The sequence below is a fragment of the Agelaius tricolor genome, unplaced genomic scaffold (assembly GCF_023055355.1).
Source record: "Agelaius tricolor isolate 1412-34295 unplaced genomic scaffold, bAgeTri1.0.p SCAF_10, whole genome shotgun sequence".
In the NCBI taxonomy this organism is placed as follows: Eukaryota; Metazoa; Chordata; class Aves; order Passeriformes; family Icteridae; genus Agelaius; species Agelaius tricolor.
In genome coordinates this window covers 1,974,316-1,986,701 of record NW_027269270.1, presented here as the reverse complement: position 1 = coordinate 1,986,701, position 12,386 = coordinate 1,974,316, and the positions used below count along the sequence as shown (strand labels likewise).

The 12,386-nt window shown below is 43.6% G+C and overlaps 1 protein-coding gene across 2 annotated transcripts in view; it reads right to left on the bottom strand.

Moving 5' to 3' along the window:
- Positions 1 to 12,386, bottom strand: part of ERBB4 (erb-b2 receptor tyrosine kinase 4) — a 592,065-nt gene that overhangs the window by 178,950 nt on the left and 400,729 nt on the right. The gene's annotated exons all lie outside the window — the stretch shown is intronic.

Below are 12,386 nucleotides of genomic sequence, written 5' to 3'. Positions count from 1 at the left end.
ACCTACCTCCCCATTACAACTGGGACACTGGAGTACATTTCTGCTCCTGAACAGTAGTATTGTTTTGTATACACAGTGCCAGTTTGGAGGCTTCCATAATTTTCACAGGTTTTGTAATGAAATCTAGGTTAAGAAAAGGCAGATTCCCACTGGAACATGAGAATTAATTTAGCTTTGGCAAATTGCACAGAGAAAACCAATGTTTTGTCTCCTGGGCTGTCTTCCCTTAGCTAATTATCTTGGCCCTTGGCTAAGATGTTCCCAGATCTGAATTATGGACTCTGGGCAGAGCACCTTCCTTGTCATTTGCAGGATAGAGTTTTATTTGTGGGAAATGCTTCTGCTTTCCCAGCCAGGGAAAGTCACCAGCAGAAAATGTTTGCTCACTAGCTTGGGAAAGACCAAGGTTACTTCATCCTTGTATTTTCCTGAGAATTGAGAAGGGCTTCCCTTTGACTCCAGACTGACTTTATTATTTCAGAAACAGTAAAACCACAAAGGATTTAGCTACTGAAGAGACAAGAAAAATGAAGTGCTCCTCTCAGCTCTAAGCTCAGTGTCAGACAGAGAAGAAACCCTGCTTCTTCCCCATCAGCTCTGCCAGCTGCCTCGAGCAGACCCCTCTCAGTAGGAGAAGGAAAGCAGAACTAAGAGAAGAAATGTCTCACTTTGCACAAAGCTTACATTTACAGATGGTTTCTATCTGGTTGTAAATCAGCATTCAGTGTTAGGATACCTGCAACACACTGATACTGAAGTGCAGAAAACACAGACAAAATAAAATGGCTTAGGTGGTTACAAGCCATAGTTTTAGGCAGCCTCTTTTTGCCTAAAAAATTCACTCCTGCAAAAAGGCTAGAGATGCCAGAGAGATGTTTCTAGATATAACCAGCCCCAAAGTCCAAGAAATTCCAGGTACTCTGTGGTAAGAGTCCCAGGCTGTTCTTTGCATGGCTTAGGTGAGTCACAAGGTTTTGTAGGCCTGTGTGTTGTTTTTCTAGGCAGCTAAACTCCTTAGTTCTGTGTATGCATAGATAACAAAATCCAACTGTAATTCAAACACTGCAACACAGCATTAAGGAGAATTAAAGATACTATTGTTGTGATGGATTGTTCTGCCTTTATCAGGCCATAATGCTTTCCCTGTCCTTGTCTGACTATTCCTATTGTCACATGTTCATTCATTCATTCACACTTCTTTGTTAGGTAAAAATCATTTTGCATTTCCTACCCGCCCTGTGCTAGCCTTCAGATCTCTGCTATTGATTTGAAAGTTAATTACCTAAGAGAGTCTCACATTTCCCAGGATTTCCTTCCCTAATGGCAGGAGAGACACATGTTGCAAGAAAAAGTAAAACTTTCTGTAAAAGAAGAAAATGTGTTATACAAATATCTAGGGCTCATTTTCTCTTCCTCTGTAGAAGCATTATGGGATGCAGAAATCTAAGGGACAATTCTTCCACTGTTAACGAACTATATGCTTTCACTCATGTCAGATGAATTCACCTAAGGATCTATCACCAAACAGTTTTCCAAAGAAGGATTAGTCCCATAAAATTGAGGCATTTCTTTAACAAGCTGTACCTGCATTGGTATTGTTGCTTTTATTGTAAGAAACTGACTTTGCTGTCTCCTCTTTGTATTTTTGCTTCTCCCCTGAAGTCTCCATGCCCTGCACAAATATGAATGGGATCCCTTTACAGAGAAAACTCATGTAGGGTTCAATAAACAAGCACCTACACTATGGAAAAGCACAGCACCTGTTGTGGATCCATCCATCCATCCATCCATCCATCCATCCATCCATCCATCCATCCATCCATCCATCCCTCCCTTAGAGCCCAACCCTGTGAGAAATGAATTTGTAGAGAATTCTCAAAGTTTGACAGAGGACTTAGGTGGTATGTATCTGTTTGTAAACCTTGAGATAAGAAATGCTGACTTAGAAATGTTATAGAATAATTCATATATTGTTGAGAGAGAAACAGAATGAGAAATAAGTTTTAAAGGATGGCCTAATCTGACACAACCCCACCTGGCAGGAGGATGCATCCAGCCAGGAGCTCTGTATGGGTGGAAGCAAACTCCTGCTCACGATCACTTCCAACAGGGAGTTCCAGTTCTGCCAGTCAACACCTCTATCTCCCCCTCATCTTCCTCAGCAGATAAGAAAAGAGACAAACACAAATGGAGAGGGACTCAGGGACAAGCAGCTGAAAAGAAACTGGCCTGGGAAACAGGTCTGGGAAATGAAAACAATCCAAGAGATAGGCCCTGAAAGACAGGCACAGAAAGAGATACAGGGACAGCGTGAGGGGGAGCAGGGAGAGGGAGCAGAGATAAAATTTAGCCAGCACTAAAGAAAACAAAAACTGAATACCAAAGAGGGATGCATTACCTTGAGTAATGTGGGATGGAGACGAGCCTTGTGTGTGCACAGGGAGCGAGTGTGTGTTGAGAACTGCAAAATCACAGAGTATTGCCAGATCCACTGGTGGCAGACAGTTTTGATTTTAAGGGAGATTGGCCACCAGGGGTAAAGGAATAAATGGAAAGTCAAGAAGAGCATGTCAGCAGCACCGAATGGGCTCAGGCTGCTGGATTCATATCTGCTGCTGACAGCTCTGAGCTGATAGGGAGCTCACTGTAACGTTACTGCAGCTGCTACAGAAAAATGTCTTCAGGCCACAGTAATGACTACAGAAAGGGACCTGAGGGGGGTAATGAAGACACTGGTTATTTTTCTCTGTCTGGAGCAGACAGCGCTGGTAAGGCTGTGTGACTCGATGCATTAATTGGGGGTTTAGTCATCCACACAAAATAAAAACCTTCACATATGACATAGTCTAAAACTTTACACTGATTAAGCAATTAGGAGCTATTAATTATCACTGCTTATAGCTGTTAGCACAGAGCAATGTAAGTGAATTCCCCCCACTGTGATGGTGAATTAGTTCCAATCAGCATCAAATGCCTTCCTGAACATGCACACAGGGATGCTGAGCAAATGGGGAGACACAGCCAGAAGGCTAAAAGGATAGGTCAAGTCATACCTGCTGTTGGCAGGCTCATCAAAAACAACAAAGCCTCAGGAATCCTTCCGTTGTAATCATTATTGTTTAAAAAATCAGCCACAGGTAACTGCCCCTCCTCCCTCAGCACGGCAGGAGCAGAAGAGCAGCCTGGTCCCTGCACCCTGGGGACAGAGTGAAGCACATTCCCTCCAGTGGACCATCCCTAAAGCACACAGATCACAACCCCAGGCCCCTTCAAAATCCTGGAGTAGCTCTTATTTCCCCTGTGGGGAAGGAGAGGGTGCTACTCCACCACCTGCATGTGAGCTCTCACCCAGGGTGCTGAGTTACGCCTCTCAATCTTTTTCTCCTTTGCTTCCTGTGATGAAGGCTCTCCCCTCTCGGGTGAGCAAGCCAAGAAACACTCTAGGGCTGCCCTCTGGAAGGGGAGAGCACAGAGCTGGCAGCCATCCCTCTCCAGGACAGCTCTCCAGCCCAAAGGGACAGAGCTGGGCACAGCACACAACCATCCCTGGGCTCGTGCTGCAGCTCGGTGGCTGTGCTCACTGGGGAGCCATGGATCAGAGCAGCCCTAGGATTATTCCTGTATTTAAATTAATGATTACTTAATACTCAGAATTTCAACAGATAAAGTAGACAAGATGCAAACTAAGACCAGCCTGGGGCAGTTTCCATTGGGAGATGAGAGCCAGGACATACAGATTTTCAGGGAGGAAACTGAGCCCTGTTCCCCCACACCCTGAAGAACCCCTGAGCTGATAATGAAAGAAAGAGAAAAAAGGGGAGAAAAGCCTGTCTTAAGGAGGAAATTTGAGTGTGAGCAGAAGACAGGTCTGTGAGAGGAAGGCACTGCAGATTCCAGCAGACAGAGATCACAGAAAGCCAACATCTTCTATGCCTTTATATTCAGCTCAGCATTTCCCCCTGCATGGGGCTGTCTGGAAGTGCCTACATCTCCTGTCTTAGCAGCAGTGACTGTGATGCCCAGCACTGACACCTGCAACACCTGCATCCTTCCCTACCTGAGCTCACTGCCTCTCAGGCCTGGCACTTTGCTGGTGTGACAGCACAGGAAATCCAGGCCCACAAACAAGCCAACAGCAGGGGGGCACATGGGCACCTGTAGCATGTCTGGAATAAATCTGGAGCCAGGTCTCTGTCCATAGGAGCTGCAGCACTTATTCCTTGATGCACAGCTCAGCTGAGAATGCAAGGATGCAGATATAAGTTGCTTTTTTGGAGGGAGAGGATGTGCAGCACTGTGAGAAAACTTCCTGCGCCATTAGGTGAGATTTTTCAGAGGAGGCTCTCAACAAACTCAAACACAGCTCAGGGTGTTTTTGTGTGGGTTTAATAGCAGCTCCTCAAACAGGTCAAGTCAGTCAATGCCACATCAGTCAAAATACTGTCCTGTTATAATGTTCCTGTAATGCAGCCAAAGTAGTAAAAAACTTCCAACAGAGGGACATAAAGTTTTCATTTTTTAAAGAAAGTAATAACCTCAAAGAAAGGAAATCAAAACTTGAAATTGAATTGGCTTTCAAAAATAATTTTATTCTTTCTAGATCCCGTGTAGTATTCCTAGAGTCTGGCAGGGTGTATTTAGAACTGCTAATGTATTAATCAACTTCTGAGTCAATTATATTGAATTCCCCACTCCCATGAAATCTGGAGTCCAGTTTTAGGGCAGTTTTTCAAGTTTGGATAAGCCTCTTAATGTGCTTATCAAAAATATATTTCTGGCTATTTGAAACAAAACTGATTATTTCAAAGCAATACTTGGATCACAGAAGCCCCTTCTCTGTTGGAAAACGATGGCTGGACATATATTCCGATATTTAGATTTAATGTTTGCTATTCACAAAAATTTAATGAAAATGATCATACAAATTTCAAACAATTTCCTGGACAATTTTCAGTTATCAGAGATCTGCTAGGAGGTGATGCTTTGGGCATGATGGGACTGTCACAGAAGGAAGACTCTGAAGCTGTCCTGGGTTTGAGCAGACCTGTGGACTGAGCCCTTTAGCCAGGCTGTCCACAGGACAGTTCTGAGAGTTTCTGCCAGAACAGACAGAACAAACAAAATCCTTAAAAATCACAGATGTGATAGCAACAAAGACTTGGGGTGGTTTTGAGCTTGATGAAAGCAGCAGGGTGTTGGGAGAAGCCACCTGGGTGGTGCCAACACTGCGCCCACCAAGCCCATCTGAGGACATGCAGGGTGGGAGGCAGACAGCAGCTTCCAGATCCTGCAGACACTATTCAGCAGCTGATTTTATACTCTTTCTTTCCTTCCCCTTTCCCTAAGCAGCTCTTTGAAGGCAGGTTGTGAGAGGCAGCTGAAGCTTGCTGTGAGAGACCAATCCCAGCCACCCACTTGCTACAAATCTGGCAATCACCATGCAATTAGGCTATTTTAAATATTCTGAGTATTTGGGGGTTGTTTCCCACTTTCAAGAAACACCAGTGCTTGTGATAAACAAGCTGCCTGTAATGGAGAGGAATGCTTTCATTCAGCCTGAAAGTCTCTCCCTTGTGCAATACCCTGCTTGAACACCAATCTGCTCATAAACAGGTGCTGTGCAGTAATACATTATGCACACACAGGTTGCCATTAACAGATAAGCATTTGCCAGGAGTTGCTACACACCACCACGTGGAGCCCTACTTCAATTCTGTACCTACAGAACCACTGCAATATTTTATATATCAGCATGGTGACCTCTGCCATGGGGTGACTGACTCTCACCCTGCAACTGCTAAAAGAGGGAAGGAGGATACTCAGTGAACCTGCTCAGCACTTTGGCAGGGATGGGGCTGGTTCTGCAGCTGAGTATTCTTTGTTTACATTTTTGCAAAATATGTTTCTCAGTGCCAGGGGATGCCCACGCCTGAGATTCTTCAGAACCTGTTAATGCTGGTTTTCTCTGTGCCCATGACTTCTGGAAATCCCCATGTCTGTAGCAGTTACTTTGCTGGGGTCTGGCAGCATAAGGAGTTCTGTCCCTCACAGCATTATTTTTTCTTATTTGTGTTCATTACTTCCTTTTTATTCAGTAACTCAGCTGTGAGAGGCGTTGTATTTCCATTAGATGCCACGTCTGCTTGCCTTTCAAATCTCTTTCAAGGGCAGTCACCAACTGACAAATCCCTTCTGAAAATGCTGGCTGAAGGTATTTACTAGAAAGCTAAACTGATTCCCTTTATTTAAAACACACTGTTCTGGGCTGAGGAAAAAAAATTACAGGCAACTTCAAGCAGTTCAGCTTGCCACTCTAATGCAAATCAAGTTCATTGTACCACTAGATTTCATGTATTCCTCCATCTTCAGGTACATCTGCTTGGCAAAAACTATTCTTTAAAATCAATTTTTTCTGTTACTGTATTTGCCTTTCAGTTCCAGGTAAAGAAATAAATTATGTCTGCACTAGAGATTCCTTAATAGAAGGAAAAGCAGCTTCCATGTAGCCTGAACAAAAGGCAGATGTGGGACTTTTCTGTCTATCTGATACAAATTTTCTTTCCAGCTGAGATGTCCATGAAACCATAACTGCTGCTGAAGTGTGGTGCTTTAAGCCTGTGAAGCCACATGGAAGGAGCTTTCACAAAATGTTTGTGGCTTTTTATGGAAAAGAACAGCTTCTCCTCCTGGCTTTGCTTTGCCATGGTGATGCTGGTGGCAGGGAACGTGTTCTGTACCCAGACCACCTGTCTGCTGAGGCCCTGTTTGCTGGTCTCCAAACATACATTTAAAATGTTAATTGAACTCCAAGTAATAACCTCAATGAAAGGCTATAATTTAACAAACTCTGCAATAACAAATGTCTTCAGGGTGTACTTTCTGCAATGCCATTTTCTCCGTAGGTAGTTTCCAATTTAGATGTACACCAAAAATGATACACTAGCTATTCTGAAAGGTGGCTTTAAGCATGAATTAGTCACTTCCCTCTTTTCTTTTCACCAGCATACATAAATAAATTGCTGTTACTCTGGCCTTCTGCAGAGCAAAATCCTTGTGCTTGGAAAAAACACAGAATACCTCGCAGGGATAACTGGGCAAAATGTGGTTATCTCATCTGTGTCCTGGTACTGAGGGCTGGGGGGTTGGTTTACAAATACTCAGGATTTACATGTAACTGTCTCCTGTTACAGAAGCAACTGGTCTGAAGGAAAGCTTTCCTTGTACTTTTATTTTTGCTGCATTCACCTCTCCTCAATCCTTACTGACCAATGGCTTTTTTACACCTGAGGGAAAGGACTCCATCCTTTTCCTGCTCTGATCCAAGATTCCATATTTCACCACTGTGGCTGTGGCTTCCCAAGGGCAGCAGGACTGGTCCTGTGCAGAAAGCTGTTTTGGGTGGCCCAGTTGAAAACACTGGTGTGGACATGAACAGCATTTTTATCCAGTTTAGGCACAGCACACCTGAGAACTGGTGCAAGGTCAGGACCTTTGGGAGAGATGGCAATGATCTGACAAACCCCTGTTCTTCATAGCTATCACATCATTACTTCAGAGTTAAACACCCAATGGTCTGACCTGAGTATAAATTTCCAGATGAGTGTAAAAATGATTCTTTTGTAATATCCCAGCTACTGGTACAAAAGCTGAGTTAGTGTGCTCTGTGAAGAATTACAAGGTCACCACTGAACATTAAATCAAGGGGCTGCCCACCTGTCAGGCCTCATTCTGTAGCTGCAATAAACACCTGCACACAAATTCACCCACATCTCTTGCTGGCAACTCCAAACAGAGACTCTTAATACCCAGGGGAGAATATAAAGCTTATCACTTGTACAAAATTCCATGCAAATATCAACTCATGCTCCTTGTGAAACACAGTACAAGAATATAGTACATATGTTGAAAAGATTGTACACATATCCACATGGCCGATTTTCTCCTATAATAATTTAAAAACTGTAAGGGGCTTCTGGCCTTAAATTAGTTTGACATAAAGACATATCTGTTAAACTCAGCTTCTACCAGATTGTTCCAATTTCTGTAATATTTGAAAGAAGTGCATTTTAGAAATCTATTACTCCTTTTGCTAGCATGTGGTAAACTGGCAGCAGAACACATCCCAACAAAAGCTCAGTTATCAGGGCTGGGGGGCAAGTTAACCTGAAAAAGCAACTCACAGTGTGACAGAAGAAACTAAGAAAGGAGAAAAAAAAAAAAAAGAAAAAAAAAATTACAGAGCCAGCACTGTTTCCCATCAACCAAACAGAGGGATAAGGATGTCAAACTGAGCTGTAATGCTTCCGAAGACACCTGCTCCCAGGTAAGGTCACTGACAGCTTGGATTGCCAGGAGCACTGAAGGCTGACTTCATAAGCAGCTATGCAGCTGGGAAGTCCATTTTTTGTTCCTTTAATTAAAATGCAAGGCACTGGCTAAATGGTAAACATTTCATTAGATTTGTCTCTATGTTTCAATATTAATAAAACACATGAAAAATGCATTAAGACCCAGTTAAATGGGGACTCTCCAAAAGTAGCTGTAAATGAGCAATTATAATACAATTGGGGTGTTGCTCCCAAGGGATCCCCAGGACTGACACTTCTTAATATTCCAGACAAAGGTTTGGAAATTATTAAAATATGCCAGGCAATAAAGTGTACAGATGACAAGAAGAGTGAAATCCCAGCAAATTACAGTGAGGAGCAGTCAGTATCAGAGAGTGAGCCAGGCTGGCAGCTAAGCTGGACTCACTCACACCAAATGACTTTTATAGAGCAAAACATAGGATTGCATATTTCAGAACAGAACACACAGGCTGTATTTGCTGGGGAAAAAAAAGGAGTCTCTAAAGCACACAGATAGCAGAACTGCCTGAACACCAAATTCTTCACATGAAGCTGAAACACAAAGGGTTTAATTTTTACTTCTATTGGTTATAAGAGGAATAAAATGCCACACATGCTTTGGCTTCAGCCTTCTAAAAGCAAACTGAAAAATACACAGTTTACATTGATGAGCAATAAAAATTCCTCTGGGGCTGGAAAGAAATTCCTCCTTGTGGGAGATGGGAGAGCCTCATCTGTCCAGCTTCTGGAAGAATATCAGGAGGTGAGCTGATGACACAGTACACAGAGAGAAAAAGCTGGCTAGGAGAGCTCTTTGAGCCAGCCACAGAAAGTGCAAGATGCAACATAAAAATTGTGCTCAGGTTAGAGATAAAGGCAGCTGCTATTATTCCTTTTAATACTGGCAAGTAACCAATTTCTGGAGGGATGGCTGCACTTCTGCAAAGCTCCAGGGCAGTGCCAGGAGAGTGCACAGAGCACCAGAGGCCATGGCCACTGGGACCTCAAAGCCAGGCTGGAAGATGAGCTGTGCTCAGAGAAGTCACTGAGCTCCACACCGGGCAAGCTGCTGATACTCCAGGCCTCTGCATACAGGAGATAGAGCTAAAAATGTTTCAAGGCTCCTTTTGCTCTTGAAAAATCTATGAATCAATAGGCAAAGAAGAGCCAAGTTTTGGAAGAGAGGAGTTTTCAAGCAGTTTTTCCCTGGAATACACCAAGGGATTTATTGAGGCACACCCCTGAAGACCAAGTCTTTTCTCCTTTCTCACAGCTCAGAACTGGGCTGTTCTCACTCCACAGGCTACAATTAGACACAAAGAAATGACAGAGGAGTACCACGCTGTGAAGAGAAGGAACTGAAGTTGTTCTGTTTGAAAAAGTACCTTGCCAAAAATTCCGGCTTTATTCACAGCTGACAGGCACTCAGTTGAAAAACCAGATCGACAAAGGGAATTTTTTCCAGAGATCTCACTACACTTCAGTGTGAGCAAAACTTGGTTTCAAGAAAATACTTGAATCAAATTTCAAGAACAGTCCAGCATTTTTTAAAATAACTCCTTGAAAAGCAACTTAATTTTTTTTAAACTTGAAAATTTTAAAGTGATTTTTGCATCCATATTACCCAAACAGTCACCAACTCTATCATGAACAGTATCTACAGTTTCAGTATTTTTAAGAGCATTATTGATTGATTTGAACATGCTATTGGCTATGGAAGTGACCTCAATGCAACAATTCAAACTCTACAAGCTTTTCTGTGAAACAAAAGCTCCAAGTAAAGTTCCTCTGAAAATTCTCATTTAATACTATGGTCTTTGTCAAATGGCACCTGACAAAATGTGAGGCTTGTCCAGCTCCTGCTAACAACAAAACTGAGGAGAACACTGAAGACACAGATGAAAGCAGCCAGATTTTCCCTGGACACTCTCCCAAATGCTGCTCAGAGATCTCTACTAATCTGGAGGCATTTTCAGCAAGAAGCCTAATTCTTTTTCCCTGCTTTATTTATTTTGCCTGCTAGGAGCTGCACCCTCGGTTTCTACCTCTGAAGAGCAGAGCTGCAGCTCTTCAGTTCAGGGATTGAATCCAAAAAGTGGATGTCTGACAGGGGAATAGTGTCTTGAAAAGCAAAGCTTCAGCATGTTTGGTCAATGCTTGAATTCATGGCTGATTTGTGGAAGGAGAGAAAATAGATTTTCAGTGTTGTTGCAGAAACAATTTCAATAAAGCAAACCTAAAGGGAAAATGTGGTTCCTTGGAGAGCTAAGTGCTTTGGAGATACCCATTGCGATGTGCTCAGCCTAAAACCCCAGGCTGGCAGCACAGAATTCAGGTAAACACAAGAGAAGGCTGCTTTCAAGTTAGCACTAATTCCAAAAGCTTCAGCTACGAGATGGCAGAATGGGAAGGGATAGGAATGTGCCCCCTGTTGACAGAGTAACAAAACTATCCTTTGTCCCCTCAAAAAGGAAAGAAGCCCAGAAGTTTCTCTCCTCAATTAGGTGAAAAAGGCATCTCATAGGCCTGGGGGACTTCACCTCAAACTTAAGGATGGCCAATTGGACAGGAGCCAAAAAGTCCCACCTGGGCAATTTACTAGAAAAAGAAGAGAACAAAGAAACCAATGGCTTTTGTGAGGGGTTTTACCAGGAGCAAGAACCTCTTGAACCTGGCTCGGTTTTTCTCTGTTTGTTATTTTGCCTTTTATTAAACCTTTTTGTTCCCAACACTGCAACACAAGCCATCCTGCTGATTTTAAGCCTCCAAAGGTAGCTGAGCTATCTTGGGTGAGTAATAGACCCCCAAGAGCTTATGAGACCTGGCTCGAGGAGGCTACTATTACTGGGAGGTGTAAATATTTCAGTGTGTGTGTGTGTGTGAGTCAAAATGCCAGGCACAGAGGCTGTGTCCAGGGCGAGCTGAAGCACGTGTGGTCCCTGGTGCAGGGTTTGTTTATCTGAGCACTGAGTCAGCAGCCACTGAACGGTGACACTGTGTCACTCAGAGGCCTCCAACATGAGCTCTCCTGCATGCATTTGATCAGAACTCCAAGAAAAAAGGAGAAGCAGAACTCAGGATTCACATGTCTGCAGGATTTCTGTCAGTGTTTAAGACACCATGGCCTTTTCAACAGGCTCCTCAGCACTGATGTGACAATGAAGAAGGGAATCAGAGGAGCTTTAGCCACAGAGTTCACTGGCCATATTCCCTTCTGTTTGGCACTGATGTGAATGAAGGAGATTGCCAGTGTGATAGATGAGTAATGCTGTGATTGACTCTCAGAATTAATGGACAAATATCATGTATATAGGTTAAGAAAAGTTTTATAGATTTATAGTTATGTTGTACCCCCTCCCATGGTTATCAAGGGACAGCTGGAGCTGGGACATCTGGGAGGGCTGGCCTGCCACTAAGGTGACATCTGATCTCCAATCAGGATTTGAGGAAGAGATCACCACTGGACAGCAAAGAAGGGGTTGATGGACGGAACTTTGAGAGGGGTTAAAGGGTTAAAAAGGGTAAAACCTCCATTGTGAGGGGGCTGAGCACATGGTGGGGAAAATCTTTTGCTCCCAGCACCATAACCTTTTTTCTTTATCCAGTCTTCTGTTGTATTTTTGATAAGGTTTAATAAACCTTCCTAAACTATGAAAAGTGAGTAGCTATTTCTCCCACCAGAATTGGCAGACCCAAGGTATGAAATAGCCACAGAGGCAGGGGACTGATTTTACTTCAGAGCCTCTTCCTTTCACTCCACCCTTTTGCCTTCCTCTGCTGATTGCAGTGGAGCAGCAAGAGAGGGTTCAAGTGAAATTATCCCTGAAATCAGACCATTATCAGCTTTCCCAGCTGGCTGGGGAAGGGAACAGCATGGGCACCTGCAGTGGCAGCTCCCTGCAGGGCTGTGCCTGAGCTCCCACACACGCTGGTGCCTGGTGTGACACTGCATTCACATCAGCCTGCTGCAGGCACTCTGGCCATGGCAAAGCCCAGCAAGCATGGGGGTCTTCTCTGGGCTGGGCACTCCTCTTTTGG